General features: G+C 39.1%; 1 pseudogene; it reads left to right on the forward strand.

Moving 5' to 3' along the window:
* The window catches only part of LOC149209066 (trifunctional UDP-glucose 4,6-dehydratase/UDP-4-keto-6-deoxy-D-glucose 3,5-epimerase/UDP-4-keto-L-rhamnose-reductase RHM1 pseudogene), a 46,416-nt pseudogene that overhangs the window by 3,161 nt on the left and 28,068 nt on the right, over nucleotides 1-15,187 (forward strand).

Consider the following 15,187-nt stretch of genomic DNA (forward strand, 5'->3'; position numbering starts at 1 on the left):
TGTGAGGCACAACCTCCACATACAAACTTTAATTGAGGTGATTTTTTCTTTGTGTGTAGAACAACATGGAGGGTTTTGAAGCGATGCATGTAAAATTTTATCCCAAGAAGTGTTGTTTGACACATCCAAATGGGTTTGGAAGGTTTCAAACCCCAAATATCCAAAATGGGACCTGCCACTACAATAGCCACCACAAGACAATTCCTCCATCTTTTCCACTTAGAAAATACTAAGATATATGACAAGTTATATAATGATCCCTTCCATATCATATCTCCCAATTTAGGAAGGACTTTCATCCCTAAAAGTTTTTATTGAATAGGGTGATAAAATATGTTCTCTACCTTATCACTTAAGCACCATTTTTCCTTGATTAGTTCTCCTTTCAACCCAATTTACCAAACATCATGTTGCACTTGTCTAGTAGTTTTGGAATTAGTTTTCAAAACAATACCTTGTGTCAACTCTAACGAATATTTTTGTGCTAAGTTCTCTGTAGTAGGTAGGGCCCACTCATTAGTTTCCTCAAAAAGGTTATACAACAAAGTCCTAATTATTGCTCACCTTCTCAAATACCTCAAAAGAATCCTATGACCAAGCTGCAATCTTGTTACTAGGATCTTATAACCTTTCTTTGTTCAATTGCAACAAAAATTTATCTTCCACCTTGGATGTTTGTTCAAAGAACATGTTTGTTTCCAAAAGTGCACCCAAACTTGTTCAAAGAACATGTTTGTTGCTTCTTGTCCTTTGATGGTATTTCCAGAAGGCATTAAAATGCACATATTGTTGAACCTATCAATTACCACAAACAAATAATAATGTGCCTTCTTTGTTGTTCGAAATTTTTTGGCTTGATGGGGCTTGACCCAGTTTTAGCTTTAACTGCGCCAACCAAAAAACCCTACACTACTGGCCTTTTTGGAAACAACCTGTGTAGTGCAGGATATAGTCTCACCTGAAGCAGTATTGGGTGATGCTAGAACCAGGTTTCTATATCCAAGGGTCAGTGTGATGTGTTTCTTTCAGTCTTTGAGGCTTAGATCTGTCTTCATGCAACTCTAATCCTTCTGATGGACAATTCTTGTAATTCTATCTAAACGAATTCTAGATCTTCGCGAAGGTACTTAATTGTACTAATCATGCATAAACATTATAGATATACCAGTTTTGCGTAGTAAATACACATTAATTCATATAAAGCAGATCACAGAGTGAAGATACATAAACTTTAACAGATGTAAATAACAAGACTTAGATTCATCATAATTGTCCCAAAATAATCTTTATTAGATAAAAGCGTTCAAGTACAAACTTCTTCTCCCTGTGCACTCAGCTGCAAGGGCCCGTGCACTCAGCCTACGAACTTACCAAGGTCTCCACGGACTCAATTGTAGGAGTCTTCCCCTTTTGCCTAAGTATAGGAAACAAACCTTTCTTGCCTTAGCACATTTCCTTTACAATGATTCTTCGAAGACTAACTGATCCTTAGACTTGCTATGACTCAACTACTTATAGCATTTTCTTCACAATACCATGGTCTGCAGGCCATGGACGGGTCTCAAAACAACTCTATCACCTACCCACCTAAGGGACTAAATCTCCTTTGACTTCTACTAGCTTCGCACTCCACTTTCCACATTTCATGGAGACTTTACCTTCACTACAAAAAGATATTGCAAAAATTACTCAAAAATTAACAAAACTGACCCTAGGGATCCCTTCCCAACAGGTCCCCAACATAAATCGGGTGATTCACCCTCAAGTCACTCAATTGGTGCCTTGATCTTGTTGTGGAGGTGACTGAACTCTACTTTCAACATTGCCATGTCAGTGGTATCCTGGATTGCTTGATGGCTTGATGGGGTCTAACCTAGGTTCAACTTTAATTGCGCCAACCAACAAAACCCTACATTGTTGGCCCTTTCAGAAACAACCTACGTACCATAGGTTGTAGCCTCACCTGAAGTAGTATTGGGGGATGCTAGAACCAGGTTTCTACATCTAGGGGTTTGTGTGATGTGTTTCCTTCAGTCTCCGAGGCTTAGATCTGTCTTTGTGCAACTCTAATCCTTTCAATGGACAACTATTGTAATTATATGTAAATGACTTCTGGATGTTCACAAAGGTACTTATTTGTAATATTCATGCATACCAGTTTCACGTAGTAAATACAGATTAATTAATATAAAGCATATCACAGAGCAAAGATACATAAACTTTAATAGAAGTAAATAACAAGGTTTAGATGCATCAGAATTGTCCCAAAACAATCTTTATTAGATAAAAGTGTTCAATTATATAATTTTTCTCCCTGTGCACTCAGATGCAGGGGCCTGCACACTTAGCCTGCGGAGTTACCAAGGTCTCTGCACACTCAGCTACAGGAGCCTTCTCCTTTTGCCTAAGTACAAGAAACAGACCTTTCCTGCCTTAGCACCTTTCCTTTACAATGATTCTTCGACAACTAACTAATCCTTAGACTTGATATGCCTCAACAATTTATAACATTTTCTTTACAATACCATGGTTCACAAACCATGGGTGGGTCTCAAAACAACTCTATCACCTACCCACCTAAGGAACTAAATCCCCTTTGACTTCTACTAGCTTCGCACTATGCTTTCCACATTTCATGGAGAATTTACCTTCACTACAAAAATATATTGCAAAAATGACTCAAAAATTAAAAAAATTGACGCTAGGGACCCATTCCCAACATGCCCCCAACATAAATTGGGCGATTCACCCTCGATTCACTCAAATGGTGCCTCGATCTTGTTGTGGAGGTAACTGAACTCTACTTTCAACACTGCCATGTCAATAGAACCCTACATCATGGCCTGTTGCACTTCCTCTACCAACTTTTCTGTAGTCGGGCCCTCCATCATGAGCCACATTGTCCTCTGTGTCTGCTAGAGTGTCTTCAGCTTTTCCTGGATTAACAGAGTAAGCTGGCATGCTTCGTCTATCCATGGTTTTATTTTGGCCTTTAAGACAACATATTGCCTTTACAGCTCCTCAATCTGCGTTTGAATCTGTCTACCTTCGATCAACCAACCGAAACACTGGACTGGAGCCAAAGTGCGTGTAGTCGGTCTGAGCTCATCAAACTTGTGTTGCATCTCTTCGATATTTGTGCCTAGTTTCTGTAGGTCTAGGTCCTCCTGCAAAGTTTTGCATAGTTCCATCGCCTGTTCGAAGATCAGCATGCAACCTGTGACTATTTCATCCGAAGCGACCATACTCTCCTTGATAGCAGCTCCACATTATTCCTTGACTTCTAACGAATTTGTTGGTTGCAATTTTAACTTGAGCTCTGAGATATTCATTTGGATCTCAAATGTTACTTGGCCAATCTCATCCTTTGATTCTATGACAGCGACAACCAACTTCCGAATCTTTGTTGTTGCTTCTGCATCCTCTGGAATGTGAAGTTATGACAGTGTCTGACATGCTTGTGTAATTGATGCCTCCAAGCTCTGGCTTCGTGCGGCCAGGTATTCCTTTTTCTTCAGTACTTGTGCCTTTTCTGCAAAAATCTACTCGTTATTTAGCTTTACCTCATTGATTACTAATAGCGCATGCTGCTCTCTAACTAGAAGCTCATCTGATACTCCCTAATGGAGTGCATGAAGGGTCTGAATGGGTAGCACTGATACATTGATGCCAACATCCTTTAGCTTTCCGAGCTGGGTGCTTTTTTCAGCTACATTTGCACACAGCGAACCATCCGATAACAATATAACTTTGAGGTCCAAAGTTCTATCTGAGTCTAATATCGATGCGTTCACTTGCTACGTGCTCGCTTGAATCCCTGTTGCTTGACCCATGCTTGCCTATAGCCGACCTTTCTGAATATGTAAGTCGCGCAGATCCTTCTACACATTGCCTAGTGCCTGCCAATATTGTTATTCAAGCTATGTCCACAACTATGTGGTTGTGTCACAGACCTTGTCGCCGATTTCATCCCAAGTCCCCCTCTGTGAGGACCATTGGATTAACATGTGCATGTTTATCTGGCTTCTGCTTCTTCTTGGGTCTAGTAGTTGTCTCCTTCTGCAGCTTTCTAATCCTAAAATGGGTACTCTGCTCCTCGCAACTGCCTCCTTCCCCCTTGAACCCTTTCCTTCTCTACAATATGTTGAGAAGCCGACTCCTCAACCTCCACTATGGTCTCCTTCATGAGGCGTTCTTTTTCAACAGCTACCTTGGGAGCAACTTCTTTCTTTTTTGAGTGGCCTTTTCTCGTGCTGCTACTTGCTCTACCTCTTTTTGCTTCTATGTAGTTGTTGTCTACGTGAAGGAGCTTTATCCTCCTTTACTGGTACCTGTGCCAAGATCTGTGGGGTGTAGCCACTCCCCTGGCCATGTTCCCACAACTTCCTGTACATCTGCTTTGTTGGGTTGTGTTATATTCTTTCCACGACTAGTCCATGTGCGAGGGGGTGGAATCTCCTTCTCTACGTTGCATCGGGCACTGTCGGGGAGTCATAGGGGGGTATGCAAGGGGGCGGTAGCCCACCTACATGGGGTCCGTGGTAGCACCCCGAAGATTTTTTTTTTTAACCCTATATTAGGTGGACAGACCTATCTATGGTTTTGTGCATGGATTTCACAGATGCTTTTGGGCATGATGGTTTTCAGTCCATGGTATTTTATAGATGCCACTAAGGGAACTACGGTTATGTTCTAATCTAGGGTTAATGGATTGGCGTTTATGGATGCTTCGACATGTATATATATGTATTTTAACATTGAAAGGAACATAATGAAAAATCAAGCTGGTAGTCCCGATTCTGGGATCCACAGGAAAATCTCTGTGTATATCTGTTTTATGTTTTATGCTCTTGCCATTGTTTATTTTTTGTTTTCTAGAGTTCGTATGCAGGTAATTTTTCTATGGGGTTAAAACCTACATTTTCTATTAGAGTTGTTTTGGCTTCAAGGGGACGCCTTTGTTGCTGAGGGGTTTTTCTCGGGCTTATGGTAGACCTTGTTCAGTGGGAGATCTACGGGATTGATTCTTGTGGTGAAAGAAGATGGCGAGAAGTGGAAAGATAGAGACCGAAAAATTTAATGGTTAGAGTTTTGAGTTGTGGAAACTCAATATGGAGGATTTGTTGGTGGATAAAGATCAGTGGATCGCAGTAGATACAAGTACTATAGCAATGACAATGTCCGATGAAGACTGGAAGAAGTTGGATCGCAAGGCAAAAAGAAAAATATGATTCTGTGTCTCAGATTCAATATCGTTGAACATATAAGTGGAAGTGATCCGAGTTGACTCAACTCCCTGATTTAACCAAGACCTTTTACTTTCGTGATGTGATTAGAATTGCATTTAAAATTAGCATAAAGGAACATATATGCATGTTGTAAAGAAGAAGGAAGATGACAAGAATCAGCGACATAAAATACAAGATGTTGATAACGAAGTTCATCTAGAAGGGACTACGTCTCTGGGCCCTGTTGTCAAGATGGTGTAGGCCACCACATTAAGTGCTAGAAAGGGTGATGATGTACATGCATGTGTTTTATCTATCATACAAGGAATATTCCCTCATGCAGGATTGGCTCCAAGAGATGTTTCGCTGCAGGAACTCTCATTCAAAAAAGGACTCCTATCAGCATGACATAATTTCACATATGTTAATAATGAGCATCCCACCCACATGGCATCAGAGGGATCTCAATTCAAACATATATGGCGACACATGAGTATCCTGTCAACATGACGAAAAAGGGATCTCAATCAAAACATGACAATAAGTACATCTCATGTCAACAACAAAACAATATACCACATCAAACATCAAACAGGGATCGATACAGCACAATGCATCTCAAGCAAAGAGACAAAGAAGTACATGATCACACTGCATATACCTCACATCAAGGAGTTATATAAAGAAGAGGATGATAAACCACTGGATCTGGTTGCACCATCGATCATGCGGCGTCTAATATCATGGAAATGACTGCTCGCACATTGAATGTTCACACCTGCACTCCACTTTGAAAAGTGGCCGAAAAATGGAATGATCAAGTGGAAAATCTGATTACACCATCAAATTCGTTGCGTCGAATAGTGTAAAATTGACTGTCAAACTTCTGAATTCTGACAAAGTGGAAATCTGGGGCTATAGGAATATTTTAGATTCCCCTAGATTCCTCAAAGATTCACTCCTCCATGTCATCTAAAGATCTGTTGCTTAAATCAAAATTCTATTTGCACCATCAGGTTTGTGTCACTGAGAGGTGTAGGATCGACATAAGGTTTGTCCAATTTGGACACTGGAAAAATTTCTCCCTCCTGAAAATTGGGCTCAATCATGGTTCCACCTGCCTTTTTCCTTGCTCATGGTTCCACCTGCAAATTAATTAAAAAAAATATGTCTCGGAAAATGAACTCTGTCTTGGCCTCCATTCTATTCCATTCTATGTGTTCTACACCACCGTTCCATGCGGCCTCCTTCCCCACCGCACTAAGAAATGTGGGTTTATATGGTGTTAGGGTGGCGGACTTTACAAAGCCGCCACCCAAGGCCCGGTGGTTAGGCACAAGAATGGAGGCAGAGAGGTTGGGGGATCAAATCCTACCTCTCCCAAACTTGACGCATAGTTAACCAAAATCCAAGTAACGATTATATGTTTGTTTTGAACTCAGATTTTTTCTTGGTGTTGTATGGTCATATTTAAGTGGTGAGGTGGTTTGCATTGGGCCGTTCATGGAGCGGGCTAGCCACGTGGCCGAGTGGGTTCAATTCCCATCATCCCATAACTATAATGGGTATGTCGTTTTGGTGGGGGTGTGGGTCAGGTCCACCAAAGGTGGCCCACCCACCCCATATATGTAATATATGTCTTTTGTATGGTTACGGTGGTGGCGGGGTTTGACCACCCACCACCATATATGGTATGCCGATAGTTTGGGTGGCGGGGTTGGTGGCCCGCCACCCCATTTAATTAAAAATAAAATTGTCACATGGTTTTTGGTTCCGGTGGGGGTGGCGGGGGTCATGGCTGCCCACCTATTTTATAATATTTTTATTTTATTTTTTAATACAAGAAATATTGTTTTGATTTTGTCTAATATAAGGGATATTAGACAAATTAAGTATCCAACAAATTCGCCGTTTTCGGGACCTAGGTTCCACCACTGAGACTCGGTCAATTTGTAGGACACTTAAACCTGGCGCACAACCCAACTTTGACCAAAACTTTGACTAGCTTTCTCCCTCATACCAACTCAAATTTGAGTGTCATTTGCACTGTTGGAATCAGGGTGACGAGCACTTCGATCTGGTGCTATTTTGGGAGCAATCTGACCACTTTTAATTTTCCCCTTTCTTAGTCCTCTAGGACTTATGCCTATGTCTGGAGCCACCTGGATCAATCCTCCCCACTGAGGAGCTTTTGGTCCACCAAAAGCATGAAAATAATCTACCACTTCTTTGTACCCTATCTGCACTTATAAGTATCTGATAAGTCACCCTTCCTTCTCCTTCACCTTTTTCCTTCGGAGTCATAAGCGATGAGCCGACACCTGCAACCCCTGCAAACTTGTAGTACATTGTTTTTTAAAATTACATGCTTGACTTTCATGACCAACTAATGAACCAAGCATCTCATACTTTCCATGAGTTTATAACACATACTCAATGGTCAAGTTTACATCAAAATGGAAACAATACCCCAGTTATGAAAGAAAGGCCAACATATCATTGTTGCTTCAACAAATGATGGAAAAATCATCGTCACTGCAACACATGATTTAAAAAATAAGGCCAAACACTATTGTTTCTTTGACAAGTGATGGAAACACAACATCACTTTCACAGCTTAACATGCAATACAAAATAAGACCAGACATCATTGTTTCTTAACAAGTGATGTAAAACACATCATCACTTTTACATTTTAAAATGAAACACATGATTGGAAAAAATAAGAACATGACATTCTATCACGCCTAGAAGAACCATTTCTCACTTATCAATGTGAATGGGTCATTTCGTAGTGGCGCATTCGCTGGTCGAACAAGTGTTTCATCTGGTTCATGCACCAATGCTTTGTCTTTAAGGCACTGCTCTCAATGGATCCTCCAACAAGTGGCTCTTTGATGGCCACCTTTGTTACAATGAAGCAATACATCTTCTTCCTCTAGATCTTCTTAACATGTTTCTTTACCTAGTATTGAGAGGGTCTTTCACGCCTCCTCCTTTTGTGTGTTGTTATTCTTTTCAAGCACTCAACAAATGTATGGTTATATAATCCACAAAAAGTACATGTTTTTTTATTCCATGTTTTACGTCCATCATTAATAACATGAATACAATTGAAATGAACATTCGAATATCGAGACTGGTTATACCTTTCCTTGCTACCTTTGGTGTCATTATGGAAATGAGAGCTTGCCTCAACTTTTTCCCTGCAATGGGCACTACCATGGGATGATGGTGATGTGTTCCCATCATTCTATTTCCTCGATAATTTCGATGATGTCTCGGAAGCATCTAACACCTTCAAGCATTCTCCTTCAGTGTATCCCAAGCATGCAAATTGAGGTCTGTCCATAACCTCCAATGGTTGAGTTATGCCTTGGTTATTAACACCAAGTTATTTTTCCTCCTTGTACCTCATCCTGGTAAGGAACCTCATGTTTGTTCCTGTGATTGGTATCTCCACATTTCCAAAATAAATCATACTATGGGAAGATGAAAATGAAGGGGATTCGACATATTTTACCTCCACTGTCAAGTTCGAAATAACTGATGAGGGTTGCTCATCATCTGTTGTTGGTGGTTCACTGTCTGTCTTGGTGGATTCCCCAACTTCTTTCCTGACATACCCAAGTCCTGCCTGACAAGGTAATTCTTCTACTTTGATGGGGTTGACAATGACTTGGCCATTAATGCCCAAGCCTTTTCCTTCATACTCCATTCTCTTCAACAGTTTGGAGCCAATTACTATGGTATGATTTTCAAACACAATGAAATCATCATCAGGAAATATACATGAAGACATAGAGTTACTTTTTACCTCACATGGGTCATGCTACAACTTTTCCAAGGCTTTGTCCTTAACTTGTAGTTGTCATAGAAAACTATGTTTCTTCTCTTTCTCTTCTTGTAGAAGCATATTCAATTTAGTGTTCTCTACTTGAAGACTCTAGTTGTTGTGCTTTAGTTCTTCTAGGGCCTCTTCTGTGGCTTGCAACCGAAGCTACACTTGTTGCTTTTCCTCTCTCTCTTTTGGTAGGGATTGATACATTATCTCCACCGTTTGGAAAATTCTGAGCATGGTTTCATACATTGCTTTGTCATCCTCCATCACTGCACATTCCATTGTTCATGCTCGCAATTCACATCCATGCAAAGACCGCTCTGATACCAAACTTGATCCGAGTTGACTCAACTCCCGTATTTAACCAAGATATTTTACTTTTTTGATGTGATTAGAATTGCATTTAAAATTAGCATAAAGGAACATATATGCATGTTGTAAAGAAGAAGGAACATGCCAAGAATCAACAACATAAAATACAAGATGTTGATAATGGAGTTCATCCAGGAGTGACTACGTCTTCGAGCCCTGATGTCAAGATGGTGTAGACCATTGCATTAAGTGCTAGAAATGGTGATGATGTACATGCATGTGTTTTCTCTATCATACAAGGAATATGTCCTCATGTAGGAGTGGCTCCAAGAGATGTTCCACTGCAGGAACTCTCATTCAAAAAATGACTCTTATCAGCATGACATAATTTCACTTATGTTAATAATGAGTATCCCGCCAACATGGCATCAAAGGGATCTCAATTCAAACATACACGGTGACACAGGATTATCCTATCAACATGACGACAAAGGGATCTCAATCAAAACATGACAATAAGTACATCTCACATCAAGAACAAAACAAGATCCCACATCAAACATCAAACAGGGATCGATACAGCACAATGCATCTCAATCAAAGAGACAAAGAAGAACATGATCACACTGCATATACCTCACATCAAGGAGTTATCTAAAGAAGAGGATGATAAACTTCTAGATCTAGTTGCACCATCAATCATGCGGCGTCGAATATCATGGAAATGACTACTCGCACATTGAATACTGACACTTGCACTCCACTTTGAAAAGTGGCCAAACAAGGGAATGATCAAATGGAAAATCTAATTATGCCATCAACTTCGTGGCATCAAATAGTGTAAAATCAACTGTCAAACTTCTGAATTCTGACAAAGTGGAAATCTGGGGCTATAGGAATCTTTTAGATTCCCCCTAGATTCCTCAAATATTCCCTCCTCCGGGTCATCTGAATATTTGTTTCTCAGATCAAAATTATGTCTATGTCATCAGGTTCGTGTTGCTGAGAGGTGTAGGATAGACATAAGGTTTGTCCAATTTGGACACTGGTAAAATTTTGCCCTCCTGAAAATTGGGCTCAATCATGGTTCCACATGCCTCTTTTCCTCACTCATGGTTCCACCTGCAAATTAATTAAGAAAAAATGTCTCGAAAAATGCACTCTGTCTTGGCCTCTGTTCTATTATGTTCCGTGTGTTCTACACCACTCTTCCTTGTGGCCTCCTCCCCTAGTGCATTAAGAAATGTGGGTTTATATAGTGTTAGGGTGGCGAACTTTACAAAGCTGCCACTCGGGGCACGGTGGTTAGGTAGAATAATGGAGGCGAAGAGGTCAGGGGATCAAATCCTACCTCTCCCAAACTCGGTGCATTAACCAAAATCCAAGTAACGATTATATGTTTGTTTTGAGCAAGGATTTTTTTTACTGTTGTATGGCTGCATTTAAGTGGTGAGGTGGTTAGGGTTGGGCCGCCTGTGGAGTGGGCCAGCCACATGGTCGGGCGGGTTCGATTCCCGCCGACCCATAACTATAATGGGTATGTTTGTTTGGTGGGGGTGGGGGTTGGGTCCACCAGAGGTGGCCCGCCCACCCCATATATGTAATATATGTCATTTGTATGGTTATGGCGGTGGCGGGGTTTGACCACCCGCCACCCCATTTAATTAAAAATAAAATTCTTACATGGTTTTGGCTTCCAGTGGGGGTGGCGGGGGTCATGGCCTGCCACTTGTTTTATAATATATATATATATATATATATATATATATATATATATATTATTTTTCAATACAAGAAATGTTGTTTTGATTTTGTCTAATATAAAGGATATTAGACAAATTAAGTATCCAACAAATTCACCCATTTTCAGGTGCTAGGTTCCACCACTGGGACTCGGTCAATTTGTAGGACACTTAAACCTAGCCCATAACCCAACTTTGACAAAAACTTTGACTGGCTCTTTCTCCTTCATACAAGCTCGGATTTGAGTGTCGTTCACACTATTGGAATCAGGGTGACGAGCACTTCAATTTGGTGTTGTTTTGGGAGCAATCTGACGACTTTAAATTCCCCCCTTTCTGAATTCTCTGGGACTTCTGCCTGTGTCTGGAGCCACCTGGATCAGGAAGTTACGACAAAGGCTTTGTGGGACAAGTTAGGTACTTTATACCAATTTAAGTCTCTGGTGAATAAACTATTCTTACAGAAAAAATGTATAACCCAAGGATGAAAGATGGTGACTTAGTGACAGAGCATCTGAACGAATTTAATACTATGGTAAGTAAGTTATTATCTATTGATATTAAAATTTCAGATGAACATAATTGCATCATTTTCTTGTGTTCTCTACCAAATTCGTGGGATATTCTAGTTGTTGCAATAGGAAACAATGGAACTGCCTTGCAGTTTGATGAAATAGTCTCATCCTTATTGTTGGAGGAGACGAGACGGAAAAATATGGAGGGTCAGAATGGTGATGCCTTGTCTATACGAGGACAGTCCTAGAACAGAAACAAAAATAAGTCCTCGAGTGGGAGATCTAAATCTAGAGGGAGATCTAAATCTCCAGGAAAACCTGTAAAGGTGTGTTGCAAATATGGAAAGGAAGGGAACTAGAAAAGAGACTGTAAATCTAAAGCTCCTGAGAATGGAAAGGGATCTAATGATGCTCCTTCTGCAAAAGTGAAAACCACCACAGATGAAGGTGGGGATGTGTACTTGGCCTCTTCTTCAAGCACACATGTAGATCATGCGGCATAGTTTATTGACTCAGGTGCATCCTTTCACTTCACCCCCCATAGAGAATGGTTCTGCGAGTATGAGAAATATAATGACGGTGATGTCTCCTTAGGGAATTACAGGAAGGCTAGAATCATTGGGCACAGAAAAGTCAAGTTGAATTTGCAAGTGGAAGGATTAGAACACTTCCAGGTGTTCTGCATATTCCTGCATTGGCTAAAAATCAGATTTTTATAAGGAAGTTGGATGATGCAGGTGTAAAAACAGTGTTCGATAAAGATACCTGCAAGATGGTTCGGGGAACACTGGTATTGATGCAGGGAGTTTAGATTGGAACTATGTACAAGATGCAAGCACTAGTAGAAAATGAGAAATTAGTGACTAGGTGACTAAAAAAGTTAGTCACCATAGCTTTTCCAAGTGAAATACTACCAAAAATTAGCAATCTTAAGTGACCGAACTAAAAATGACTAACATAAATCAGTAATTTAGTTGTGGGTTAAAATATGTGACTAGCTAATAAGTAATAAAACTAAAAATGACTAGTCCACCTGGGGTAGCTCAAGTGGCGATGACCATGGAATGAAGTCTCACTGAACCGGAGATCTTGGGTCTGAATCTTGTGCTACCCTCCCCCCGTAGTGAGGTGAATAATGGACATGTAAATTCGAAAATCAGAGAGTCCTACCAAGCTTAAAAAAAAAAACTAAAAATGACTAACATGAATGACTAATTTAGTCTAAGAACAAAAATACAACTACCTAACAAGTACTACAATAATATGAATTAGTTTTTTATGTTAGTCACCTTAATTGTGTGAAGAAATCTAAACTTACAAGTGATAGGGAACTGAAACATTGTTAAAGATTGGTTGAGAGGTTATCCTTCCTTAAACACTTCTTCATCCTCACACGGTGTAGAGGTGAGCCAACTTTGCATTATTTATCTCTCATCATTTCTAGTTTTAAAAATATATATTTTAATAAATAAAATATTTTATGTATTTTTAAAAAATATATTCATTGAATCTAATTGGATCTAGTTCCAATTTGAAATTAATTTGAAGAGAAATTTTAATTTTTAAGACTAATATCAAATAAAAACTACTTTAATTTCATTTTAACTAACCTAGATCCATCTTAACCCCAGATCTATCAAGCGCTGAGAGGGATCCAATCTCTGAAGGTGCAAACTTATTTTTCTAGTGCAAAACTTGAGGAAAGGTTTGCACCTCGAGAGATTGGATCCCTCTCGGCACTTGATACTTATAGAATTAATATGGATCTAGGTTGGTTATATAATACTATATAATATCTATATTTGTATTTGTATCTCTTTTTTATTCCCTCTCTCTATCTCACCCCCCAAAACATACACGCACACTATCTCCCTCTCTTCCCCTTCTCTCCCTCTCTATCTATATCCTTCTCTCTATTCCCTCCCACTCTCCTCACTCCCTCTCCATTACTCCCTTGTCACCCCCTCTCTCTCTCTCCGCCTTTCTCCTCTATGTTTTTCTTGTTCCCTCCCTCTCCTACCCCCCACGACTCCATCTCTCTCTCCTCATGTCTATCTTCCTTCCTCTCTATCCCTTATCTCCCACCTTGCTCTATCTGTCCCCCACAAATCACTCTCCCTCTCTCTCTCTCTCTTCCGTCCAACTCTATCACTATCTGCCCCCCCCCTCCCTATCCTTCTCCATATCTATGTCTACATCTCTCTCCCTTCCGCTTCTCTCCCTATCTCTATCATCCCCTCTTCTTTCTCTTCCCCCCTCTCCTCTCTCTCCATCACTCCCTTCTCACTCCTCTCTCTCTCCATATCTATCTCTCTATGTCTTTGTTCTTTCCTCCCTCTCTCTCCCACTCCAACTGCATCTCTCTCTCCTCTCTCTTCCTTCCCCTCACTCCATCTCTCCCACCTCACTCTCTCTCCCCCCCATCACTCTCTCTTTCTCTCTCTCTCTTCCCTCCAACTATTTCACTATCTCCCTCCGTCTCTCCATCCCCTCCCTATCTCTCTCTTAAATTTGATCACATTGTATTGTGTTTAAGAAATTATCTAAATTAAAAAAAATAAAATTAATTGGTTGTAAAATATTAAACCTATATTTTGGATAAATCATGTCAAAGAAAATAAAATAATGAAAAACTTTAAAAAATCATGCACTATATTTAATCTATTATAATTAGTCAATTTGCTTGTTCTCATCCTTTGAATCCTTAGCTAAGATTTCTTTATATATATATATATATATATATATATATATATATATATATATATATATATATATATATATATATATATAGAATCGACATCGATCCATCTTAGCTTAATTTTATTAAAACCTTAATTTAATTTCTATGGGAATATTTATAGTAGCATGAGGATAGAGGGTTTAGATATATATCAAATTGTAACATTTTACTATTAGATTCAATTAAAAAAATGTTGTAAAATTAAATTAAAGTGTTTTGGCATGTGGTATTTATAAGCCATGGTATTGGCCCATGGTATTGTAACAAAGCCGATTTACAAGTTAATATCCATGGTAAAGTGAGGGTGAATTTCCATGGTTAACAATCTTGTCATATTGTTATAAAACATTTTGATTGTTAAATAATTATCTACGGTAATATGGGTATCCATGGTCAAGAATCTTGTAATATTGTTATAAAATATTTTGGTTGTGAAATAAGTTATGGTTTTTGGACTTGTATTATTGATAAGCCATGGTATTGGCCCATGGTATTGTAACAAAGTCTATTCACAAGTTAATAACAAAATCAAAATATAACAAATTGAGTTTTATTATTTTTATTAATTTAACATTTTTATTAATTGAGGTCATATTTAAATGTTTGCACCCATCCCAATATCATTTTTAACTTCTTCTTCTTCTTTTTAATTTAGCATCTTACACAAAAATAAGAAATTCATATTAAAAATTAATGATTTGACACAATTGCAATTTATATATTTTATTTTATATTATAAATATTTATTTTATTTTTTCCATTATAGACATTTCTTTTCTTTTTCATTTCTACTTTAGGGTTGGGTTCAA

This window comes from Pinus tabuliformis, chromosome 1_2, assembly GCF_031772625.1.
Source record: "Pinus tabuliformis cultivar Carrire ecotype Pingquan chromosome 1_2, CPIR1, whole genome shotgun sequence".
Taxonomy (NCBI): domain Eukaryota; kingdom Viridiplantae; phylum Streptophyta; class Pinopsida; order Pinales; family Pinaceae; genus Pinus; species Pinus tabuliformis.